The 12,122-nt window shown below is 38.8% G+C and overlaps 1 non-coding gene across 1 annotated transcript; it reads left to right on the plus strand.

Annotated features, from left to right (window-relative positions):
• Nucleotides 1-1,444: 1,444 nt before the first annotated feature.
• LOC127133294 (small nucleolar RNA R71) lies at nucleotides 1,445-1,551 on the plus strand. Its single transcript, XR_007807280.1, has one exon. It is a non-coding gene; the product is annotated as a small nucleolar RNA R71 (small nucleolar RNA).
• The last annotated feature ends 10,571 nt before the right edge of the window (nucleotides 1,552-12,122 follow it).

The following is a 12,122-nucleotide window of genomic DNA, read 5'->3' on the forward strand; positions in this document are numbered from 1 at the left end:
TGGGACATTCTCTAGTATACCGACACAATATTTAATCGAGCGGTCAGCTAATTGAATGAACATCTTTGTCGGTCTTAATTCTCCCATACTGAGCCTTCTACAAATGGTTAAGGGCATTACGCTAATGCTGGCTCCTAGATCGCATAGAGCTTTGTCTATGACAAATTTTCCAATGATGCAGGGTATGGAGAAACTACCCGGGTCTTTAAGTTTGGGAGGCATATTTTTCTGGATTATGGCGCTACACTCGACAGTAAGTGTAACTGTTTCGTCATCCTCAATCTTTTTCTTATTGGATAAGATTTCCTTAAGAAATTTGGCATAAGAGGGCATTTGTGTGATGGCTTCTGTAAAGGGTATCGTAATGTTTAACTGCTTCAGAAGCTCAACAAATTTCCTAAATTGATTCGCAGTTTTAGAACTTTTGAGTCTTTGAGGATACAGAATTGGTGGTTTATACGGAGGTGGAGGTACATAAGGTTTCTCTTTCTCTTCGGCCTCCTGGGTATTAACTTCTGTTTCCTTTGGTTCATCCACCCACTCAGTTGAGGTTTTATCTGGTTTTTGGTACATGGCAGGGTTTTGGAGTCTTGGATCTACGGGTCCATCTACTTCTTTTCCACTCCTCAGTATAACGACATTTGCATGTCCCTTTGGATTGGGTTGCGGCTGTCCAGGAAATGTTCTAGCTGGTGCGGCTGTAGACGCTTGATGTTGAGCCACTTGTGAAATCTGTGTTTCAAGCATTTTATTGTGGGTGGCTAAGGCGTCTACTTTATTCGCTAGTTGTTTAAGTTGCTCGCTAGTATGTATGTTCTGGTTCAAGAAGTCCTTGTTCGTTTGAGCTTGAGTAGCTATGAAGCTCTCCATCATTAATTCGAGATTTGACTTCCTAGGCATGTTAGGAGCATTATTAGCCGGCTTTTGATATCCAGGCGGAACAGCTGGTGCTTGGCCAGGTGCATAAAGGGCATTGTTATTCTTATACGAGAAATTTGGATGGTTTTTCCAACCAGGGTTGTAAGTATTTGAATAGGGATTTCCTTGTGTGTAGTTCACTTGATCTGTTGGGACTCCTGCTAATATTTGACATTCTTGTGCGGTGTGTCCAGGGTTCCCACATAACTCACGGTTTGGAGTTACAGCAGCCACGGTGGCTGGGGGTGGTATGGTCAAGTTATCTAATTTTTGGACAAGGGCATCTACCTTTGCATAAACATGGTCAAGGCTACTGATTTCGTACATTCCACCCTTAGTCTGGGATTTTTCCATTGGAGTTTGTTCACCTCCCCATTGGCAATGGTTTTGGGCCATGTTTTCAATGAGTTGATAGGCTTTGATGTATGGCTTATCCATAAGTGCACCGCCCGCGGCAACGTCTATTGTAAGTCTTGTGTTATACAGAAGCCCATTATAAAACGTGTGAATGATCACTCAGTCTTCTAGACCGTGATGTGGACATATTCTCATCATGTCCTTGTATCTCTCCCACGCTTCGTAGAGAGATTCCACATCTTTTTGCCTGAATCCGTTGATTTGGGCTCTCAGCATAGCAGTTTTGCTCGGCGGAAAGTATCTGGATAAGAAGACGTTCTTCAGCTCCTCCCATGTTGTAACGGAGTTCGAGGGCAAGGATTGCAACCAAGCCCAAGCTCTGTCTCTTAGTGAAAAGGAAAAAAGGCGCAGTGTTATCGCATCTTGAGATACACCATTCGATTTTACAGTATCGGCGTATTGCACGAACTTGGTCAGGTGTTCATTAGGATCCTCTGTTGGATTTCCAGCAAATTGATGTTGTTGGACGGCTGATAAGAGTGAGGGTTTCAGCTCGAAATCATTTCGATTAATAGCGGGGGCAACAATGCTATTGTGAGGTTCTTGTTGAGATGAGGTAACGTAGTATTTAAGAGGACAATTTTGGGGTCCTTCTTCAGCCATGTTTGGTTTTTCTTCTGATTTAGGAGGACAGGAGATGTCGGGAATACCGTATTTTTGTTGATATTCGTGTATTCAGCGTCTCACGTAAAGGAAACATTCTAATTCAGGGATTGGTGGTGCTAAGTTATCGCCTTGTGAGCGAGTACTTGGCATACAATCGGGGAAAGAAAAGGAGAGAAGATTAGTTTTTGTTTTTACCTTAGTCTATACCGTGCAACGAAAGAATCGCACTATTCGGCTAAAACAGGTCCCCGACAACGGCGCCAAAAACTTGATGCTTGTCGTGGCTATATATAAAATATAGTTTGTCGGGTACTTGACTGCAAGTGCACAGTCTAGTCGCTTTAGTTTTAAAAGATATCGATCCCACAGGGACCTATGGTCAAACTAGTGCTGCTAATGTCACTATGTTTAGCTAAGGGAATTGATTAGTAGAAGTTCGGGGGTAATAAAGTAAATCTAAGGGCAATTTTCGGTTTTAAGAAAGAATTAGTGGAAGGGATCAGTATGCAGCGCATTAATCGTCAGGGATTCGATAAGTCACCGGTGAATAGTTTAAATGCCAAATATCTCTCAGTAGAAAATGTTTATTTAAAAGACTTTATCTCACGCTCTCGTGATTGTTGATTCGGCCTATAACTTTAAGTCAGAATGTACGCTCTCGCTAACCCATTTGAAGTCAAAATTACTTTTTGAAAATAAATAAGTTCTAATTGCTTTTAAAGTGCTCTCGCTGTTTTTAAATTCAATGCCTAATTTTTACTATCCAGCTCGAGCCTCACGCTCTCGCGTTTGTTGGTTCTTACCTTAATTAATTTCCCACTCTCGTGGCAAAATCGTGTTAAATAGTTTTTCACGCTTTTGTGATAAAGTTAATTAAATTTAGATTAAAAACTTCAGCCTAAAAGGTTATTTGAGAAAAAAAGGATTCTCACCGGTTATTATTAAATCCCATCAAATTAGGTTGCTACATACCGATACCGGTAGTTTAGCCGGACATATTAAATAAAGCAAACACAAGGCATACACAGATTAATATTGCGGCAGACATGCTTATAACAATAAATGGGCAATAGTAATAATAATTTAATAAAAACCTGGAGATCAAAGTACAGAGTGTAGCGATTCTTGGAGCACTTGAGCAGTCCTCCACAAGTCGGTAGGCTTTGCTTCTTCAATACAGATTACTACTAAAATAAAATAAAGTGTAGTAGTTCCCCAGTGTAGGAAACTACTACTATGGCTAACTGGAAAAAGGGAAACTATAAAAAATGTGGCGAATACAATAAGGCAACGGAAACAAGGTTGCTGGAAAGAAAGAAAAAATGCTGAAAGCTAGAAAGTTGAAAATTAAATTGCAGAGCGTAAATATCAAAGTAGGCGTCCCCAATTTTTCCCAATTGAGTCCTTTATATATTGTCCATTAGGTCTTGGTAGTTGATAAAATCAAGGAAAACTTGGTCTTGAGAGTGGAATCCGTGGGAAAAGTCTGTTGGAGGAAATATAAGCACTTTTGGGTGCCTGTTGCTGACTGCTTCAAAGCGCAGTTTGTGGCCGTGTGACGCTCGTCATGGGCCTGTGACGGTCATCACAGTCTGGGTCGTGACGAGCGTCATGAATGTGTGGCGATCGTCACATCAGCAAAATCTATATTTTCTGTTCTTTTGGTTTTTCCTGTGCTTTTTCACTAGTTTCTTCTTCTTTTTCTTCCTTTTCTTCATTTTGCTCTTTAGTGCATGGAGATTCAAATACCTGCAAAAACAACACGAATACTTGCGCAATAATCAGGATATTAATCGAAATGATGTGATTTATAAGTGTAAATTAAGGCATTTATCTGATGTGTTTTCGCGTTATCAACGACGCCAGTGGTTGTTGTAGCTTGTTGAGTAGAAATGGGTGTTTGCTCCGTTAAGTTCATTTGTTGAGAGAAGTTGTAGACGGACTGTTGTTGAGCGTCCATGAAGAACATAGTTGAAGATGAAGTTTGAAGGATAAAGAACTTGATGAAAACTACAGAAACCTTGAGGATGATGAAGAACTGAGAGAGAGAGAGAGAGAGAGAGAGGAGGAGGAGGTTTTAGTGTGGTCGTGAGTGTAAAGTGTGCAAATGTAGTGTGTGAAATGAATTTATACCTATGAGGATGCATGCAAAATGACAGTAATGAGAGAGTTTAATTGCTAAAACATTAAATGCAACACGTTAACCAAGTAAGCATGTTTGGAGGAGAATGATTACAGCCCATGATGGAGGTCTAATCCCCAAATCAGCACACTGCTCGAGGAGATTTCAAGAGTCTATCTCTTGATTTCTGCTAGACAACTGTCTAGAATTTCCAAGGTTAGACACAAGAGGTACCACATGTTACTTTATCTGATCTTCAGGAATACCAAAGGGTTGGATCCTGAGGATTTCTGATTCGGATAGCTTCTAACTGGTAGTAGCATCAGAGTCAGATACAGATTCCATATGTTTTACTTCAAAGTCTTATTTTTCTATTTCAGAGGCACATTTCATTCTGGACAAATTTGAATGTCTAGATTTTTCAAAATGAAAGAGAATCTATCTTCAGCGAGGGGTTTGGTAAAAATGTCAGCCCATTGATGGCCTGTATCAATAAATTTTAAAGTGATTACCCCTTTCTAAACATAGTCTCTAATGAAATGATGTTTTATTTCTATGTGCTTGGCTCTGGAATGCATAATAGGATTCTTACTTAAACAAATGGCAGCAGTATTATCACAGAAAATAGGAACGTTACTCTCAAAGATCAGAAGGTCTTCAAGTTGATTCTTCATCCAGAGTATCTGAGTAGTGCATATTGATTGTGACATATATTCTGCTTCTGCAGTGGACAGAGCTATGGTTGATTGTCTTTTACTGGCCCAAGATATACGATTATTTCCTAAGAATTGACAGTTCCCAAATGTACTTTTATGTTTCATTTTGTCCCATGCTTAATCTGCATCACAATAACCAGAAAGTCTATACTCTGATGTTTTCTCATACATCAGGCCCATGTTAGGGGTTCCTTTCAGATACCTGAGGATTCTTTTAACAGTTGTTAAATGAGATTCTCAAGGAACTGATTGGAATCTGGAACAGAGGCATACAATAAACAGAATATCAGGACGTGTAGTTGTCAGATAGAGAAGAGAGCCTATCATACCACGATAGAGCTTCTGACAAACCTTCTGGCTAATTTCTTCTTTTTCCAGAATGCAGGTTGGATGCATAGGTGTCTTAGCAGGTTTGCATTCAGCCATTTTGAACTTCTTCAGAATGTCTTTTATGTATTTACTTTGATAGACGTAGGTAGCTTCCGAAGATTGATTGATTTGAATCCCTAGAAAGAACTTTAGTTCTTGCATTAAGCTCATTTCAAATTCTGCCTGCATTAGCTCAGAGAATTCTTGACATACAAAAGGGTTAGTTGAACAAAAAATAATGTCATCAACATATATCTAGCATATCATGAGATCATTTCTAATGTTTTTACAGAATGAGACTCACTCTTATGCTTTAGGAATTTTACCCATGTCCAACGACTAAAGTCATCAACAATAACTAGTCCATACTTCTTTCCATTGACTGATGCCGTCTTAATAGGTCCAAATAGGTCAATGTGAAGAAGTTCCAGAGGCTTGGAGATAGAAACAATATTTTTCTTTTTGAAAGATGTGTTTGAAAATTTACCTTTCTGACATGCCTCACATAGAGCTTCTGAAGAATACTTCAACTTAGGTAGGCCTCTGACTAACTTGGGTTTATTTAGCTGAGAGTTTTCTCATGCTAATGTGGCCCAAGCGTCTATGCCATACCCATTGCTCTTCATGAACAGACATCGGGCATTTTGCATTTTGTTCTTTTAGGTCTGAAAGATTTATCTTTTAAATATTGTTTTCCTCTTTCCAGTGAATAGGACTGTTCCATTGTTCTGATTTATTTCTTTACATGTTTTTTTATTGAAGATTACATCATCACCGTTATCACTTAATTGGCTTATTGATAACAGATTATGCATTAATCCTTCTACATAGAGAATATCAGATATAGAGGGAAGAGTTCCATTGCCAATAGTTCCGGAGCCTCTGATGCTTCCTTTCTGATTTCCTCTGAAACCTACGATGCCACCATCTTTAAGTTCTAGGCTTTGGAACATATGCTTTCTTCCCATCATGTGTCGCGAGCATCCAGAGTCCAGGTACCATGATTGGTGTCTGAACTCTGTTGCATAAGATATCTGCAACATAAACAATCTTATCCTTTGGTACCCAGAATCTTTTGGGTCCTTTATGATTAGTTTTGCCAGAGTTTCTTAGAACTTTGGGTTTTCTAGCATTATCAAAACGTTGTACTTGTGTATGTGTGTAGTGATAAGAAAAAGGAGATTTAGGTTTGTCATATGTAGAAGATTTATCTTTACTTGGGACATACCCTATTCCTCTTTTATTATTCTGACTTACTCTATAAATCTTGGATGCCATTCTGCTCCTTTCTATCCCATTTTTCAGAAACTTTTGAAAAGATTTTTCATATTCATATATCATTGTGTTAGAAGTTTGTGGGGCTTGAGACAATGCTTCTTCAAGTTTTAAACATTGTTTATTTGTGGAGTCTCTTTCTTTTATCAAAGTTTGATTTTTATCTTTTAGTTCTGAAGCAGTTATCTCAAGCTTATCACATTCCTTGATTGTTCTTTCAAGAACTCCTTTTAAAGCCTTAAATTTTTGTTTAAGTTTATGATATAAGTTTAGAGTTTCAGAAAGGCATGATTCAAGGTCAGAGCGAGAAAGATCAGAAAATACCTCTTCAGAGTCAGATTCTCGATCTGATGTATTTTCGGAGGTGGTAGCCATGAGTGCAACATTTGCCTGTCCTTCAAAGTCTGATTCGGATGAATCAAATCCACTGTTTTCCCAGGTGGCCATCAGTCCCTTTTTGGTTCTGAATGAACTTTTCTTGAAATTCTCTCTTCTGGAGCTTTCTTTCTTCAGCTTGGGACATTCGTTTCTATAATGACATGTTTCCTTATATTCATAACATGTTATTTCTTTGTTTGACTTACCTATGGAAGTTGATTCTGAGCGATATCCCTTGGGTCTTGGTCTTCTGAAGTTATTATTCCCTTTTCTCCAGAGTTGTTTAACTCTTCTGGTCAAAAGAGATTACTCTTCTTCATCGTCAGAGTCTTCCTTTTCAGAGTCGCCATTGTCTTCCTCTTCACCTTGGAAGGTTTTGTTTCTTTCTGGTTTGCGTCTTTCAGATCTGGACTTCAGTGCTATAGACTTGATCTTCTTTTAAGGCTCATCTTCCTCGAGTTCTATCTTGTGGCTTCTGAGTGAACTGACGAGTTCCTCAACGCTGATATTGTTCAGATCTTTGGATAACTTTAAAGCTGTGACCATGGGTCTCCATTTCTTTGGTAGGCTTCTGACTATCTTTTTGACATGATATGCAGTTATGTAGCCCTTGTCCAGAACTTTGAGTCCTGCAATTAAAGTTTGAAATCTAGAAAACATTACCTCTACAACTTCATCGTCCTCCATTTTGAAGGCTTCATATTTCTGAATTAGAGCTAGAGCCTTTGTTTCTTTGACTTGAGAATTTCCTCTGTGAGTCATTCTCAGGGAGTCAAGTATTTCTTTAGCAGTTTCCCTGTTGGTGATCTTTTCATATTCATTGTAGGAAATGGCATTTAGTAGTATCATTTTGGCTTTGTGATGGTTTTTGAATTCACATTTTTGATCATCTGTCATTTTGCTTCTAGGAATGGCAACGCCAGCGTCAGTCACAGGTGGTGTGTAGCCAATTGTGACTATGTCCCAAAGATCAGCGTCGTAGCCCAGAAAGAAACTTTCAATTCTATCTTTCCAATAATCAAATTTTTCTCCATCAAAGATTGGAGGTTTAGCATTGTAACTATCTCTTTCATTGGTGTTGGCCATAGTTTTTCTCACGCTGGATCTCTCTACACTGTTAATGTTTGATTAAAAAATCAATAACATAGCCGAAGCTTTGATACCAATTGAAGGTAGAGAAAAACAAGAAAGGGGGGGTTGAATTGTTTTGGAAAATAAAACTTTTTAAAAGTTTAGACACACACAGAGTAAAAACAAATTAACACAGAATTTTATACTAGTTCGCTTGAAATTCAAAGTTACTCCAGTCCACCCGGCCAAGGTGATTTCGCCTTCAAAAAAGGACTTAATCCACTAATCTTGAAAGATTACACAAACAACTATCTAAGAGAACAATCCCTTAGCCCTCTCAAGTATTCAGACTGCACAGAGTCACTTGAGGAAATATCTCAGAAAAAATATGATTTGTAATGCAATGTGCTTCTAAAAAGCAAATATTACAGAATTATAGGAACAACAGTTTTTCACATACGAGCAGCAGCTCGTGAAAAGGCAAGAGCGGATGAATGAGAGTTTTTGTATTCTTGTGTGTCTCAGGTGTGTTCTCTTGTGAAGTATTCTGTCCTTTATATAGGAGTTTGAGAGAACCGTTGAGTGATGACATGATCTTGGTCATTGAAGAGTGATTATTCTCATTACTCTCCTTGTTTCTTTCTAAAACAGTTTTGAGCGAGTTATAATTTCCTTCTAGAAATAGTTTCTTTCTAAAAACATATTTCTTCATGGTTGCACGTTCTGAGCTTGTGAATCTGTATCAGAGTCTTGTTAGTCAGAGTTCAAACTTCAGAGGTTGCTTCTATCTAACCAAGTCAGAGTTTCTCTATACTCTTGACTTCTTCAGATTTAGAGTCTGGATTCAATCTTCTTTAATAGAGTTTCTAACTTCTTTTTGTTTTGCTAGTGCCTGCGTTGATCAGAGTCAGAACCTTCTACACATGTTTCCTCTGTGTTAGCATCTGATTGCTGGATTCTGTATCTGATGCTTTTATCTATTTAATTGTTAGATCGAGTTCTGCACAATTAAGAAAAATTTCGTTAGGGTACCATTTTTGTTTCATCCTTTGTTATCATCAAAATCTTAGAGATACATTATAGAACCAATTTTGTTCTTACACGAGACACTCATTTTTGCCTAAGCCGCCCTTTCAGGTTTTCAACTTAGCAAGCTGTTCTTTTCTTTTTTTAGGCGAAGTATTTCTTGACTACATCTACGTTCACAGGACGAGTGAACTCTTCACCATCCATAGTTGTAAGAATGAAAGAACCGCCTGAAAAGGCTCTCTTAACAACATATGGGCCTTCATAATTAGCAGTCCATTTGCCCCTAGAATCTGGTTTGAAAGATAGGATCTTCTTGAGCACAAGGTCACCTTCTATGAACACACGAGGCCTGACCTTCTTATCAAAAGCTTTCTTCATCCTCTGCTGATATAACTGACCATGACACATGGCAGTTAACCTCTTCTCTTCAATTAAATTCAGTTGATCATACCTGGTCTGACACCATTTAGCCTCAGTCGACTTAGCTTCCATCAAGACACGCAATGATGGGATCTCCACCTCTACTGGGAGCACAACTTCCATACTATAGACAAGTGAGAAAGGGGTTTCCCCTGTTGAAGTGTGAATGGATGTACGGTACCCATGCAAAGCAAATGGGAGCATCTCATGCCAATCTTTGTATGTTATAACCATCTTTTGAATGATCTTCTTAATGTTCTTGTTTGCAGCTTCAACAACCCCATTCATCTTAGGTCTATAGGGAGAAGAATTATGGTGTGCAATCTTAAAGTCTTTGCAAAGAGCTTCCACCATGTTATTATTCAAGTTAGATCCATTGTCAGTAATGATCTTACTTGGCACACCATATCGGCATATAATCTTATTTTTGATAAACCTCACAACAACTTGCTTGGTTATATTCGCATATGATGCCTCTTCAACCCATTTTGTGAAGTAGTCAATAGCCACCAAAATGAAACGATGTCCATTCGATGCTTTGGGCTCAATCATTCCAATCATATCAAATCCCCACATGGAGAAGGGCCATGGAGAGGAAATGACATTTAATCGTGTCGGAGGAACATGAATCTTATCTGCATAGATTTGACACTTATGGCATTTCTTCACAAACTTGCAACAGTCACATTCCATTGTCAGCCAATAGTAACTTGCTCGTAACATCTTCTTTTCCATATCATGTCCATTGGAATGAGTACTAAAGGAACCTTCATGGAATTCGGTCATCAATAGGTCTTCTTCGTGTCTATCCACGCATCTGAGCAAAACCATATCGAAGGTTCTCTTGTACAGTATATCACCATTCAGGTAGAAATTGCTGGCTAATCTTCTCAAAGTCTTCTTATCTTTCAAAGATGCCCCAGGCGGGTAAATCTTACTTTGAAGGAAACATTTAATATCAAAATACCATGGCTTCTCATCTTGGACCTCTTCAACAGAAAATACATGGGATGGTTTATCAAGACGCATCACAGTCAGCTTTGGAACTTCATTCCAATACTTCACCATAATCATTGAAGCCAAAGTTGCAAGAGCATCTGCCATCCGGTTTTCATCTCGAGGGATATGATGAAACTCAACCTTTGTAAAGAAAGTTGAAATCCTCTTCTCATAGCCTCTATATGGTATCAAACCGGGTTGATTAGTCTCCCATTCACCTTTGATTTGATTCACAACCAAAGCCAAATCTCCATAGACATCCAAATACTTGATTCTGAGATCAATGGCCTCTTCTAGCCCCATAATGCAAGCTTCATACTCAGCCATATTGTTTGTACACTTGAAAGTCAATCTAGCTGTAAATGGAAAATGCGTGCCTTGAGGAGTAATGATTACTGCCCCAATGCCATTACCATACTGATTAACAGCTCCATCAAATACCATTCCCCAACGGGAACCAGGTTTTGGCCCTTCTTAAAGCAATGGTTCATCACAATCTTTCATTTTCAAGTACAAGATCTCTTCATCAGGAAAGTCATATTGTACTGACTGGTAATCTTATATCGGTTGGTGAGCCAAATGGTCAGCCAAGACACTACCTTTGATCGCTTTCTAAGATCGATATTCGATATCATACTCTGATAACAACATCTGCCAATGGGAAACCCTCCCAGTTAAAGCAGGCTTCTCAAAAATATACTTGATTGGATCCATTTTCGATATCAACCAAGTGGTATAATTCAACATGTATTGACGCAGACGCTTAGCAGCCCAAGCCAATGCACAACAAGTCTTCTCAAGCATAGAATACTGAATCTCACAGTAGGTGAACTTCTTACTGAGGTAGTAAATTGCATATTCTTTCTTTCCAGTCTCATCTTGCTGACTAAGAACACAACCCATACTCTCTTCAAGCATAGTCAAATACATGATCAATGTTCTTCCTTCGACAGGCAGAGACAGAATTGGAGGCTCAAGCAGATACTCTTTGATACTTTCAAAAGATTTCTGGCAGTCCTCGGTCCAATCACAAGACTGATCTTTCTGAAGAAGCTTGAATATAGGCGCACATGTGGCAGTCATGTGTGAAATGAATCTGGAGATATAATTCAAGTGGACGAGAAAACCTAAGACTTGCTTCTCAGTTTTGGGCGCAGGCATCTCTTGTATTGCTTTGACCTTGGCGGGATCAACTTCAATACCCCTCTCACTGACAATAAAGCCCAACAACTTACCAGAACGAACACCAAATGTACACTTATTGGGATTCAAGCGGAGTTTATACTTCCTCAAATATTGGAATAGCTTCAACATATGTTCAACATGATCCTCTTCATCAATAGATTTGGCAATCATATCATCAACATAGACTTCGATCTCTTTATGCATCATATCATGAAAAAGAGTAGTCATTGCTCTTTGGTAAGTTGCACCAGCATTCTTTAGACCGAAGGGCATCACTCTATAATAGAATATTCCCTAGTGTGTAATGAATATGGTCTTCTCCATATCCTCAGGTGCCATCTTGATCTGATTATATCCGGAAAACCCGTCCATAAATGAAAAGACTTTGAATTTAGCTGTATTATCTACCAACATATCAATGTGTGGCAGAGGGAAATCATCTTTCGGACTGACTTTATTCAAATCTCTATAGTCAACACACATACGGACTTTTCCATCCTTCTTCGGCACAGGCACAATATTGGCCACCCATTATGGATACTCAGCAGTAACAAGGAAACCGGCATCAATCTGTTTCTGCACTTCTTCTTTGATCTTCACTGAGGATGAGGCCTCCT

This window comes from Lathyrus oleraceus, chromosome 3, assembly GCF_024323335.1.
Source record: "Lathyrus oleraceus cultivar Zhongwan6 chromosome 3, CAAS_Psat_ZW6_1.0, whole genome shotgun sequence".
Classification (NCBI taxonomy): Eukaryota; Viridiplantae; Streptophyta; class Magnoliopsida; order Fabales; family Fabaceae; genus Lathyrus; species Lathyrus oleraceus.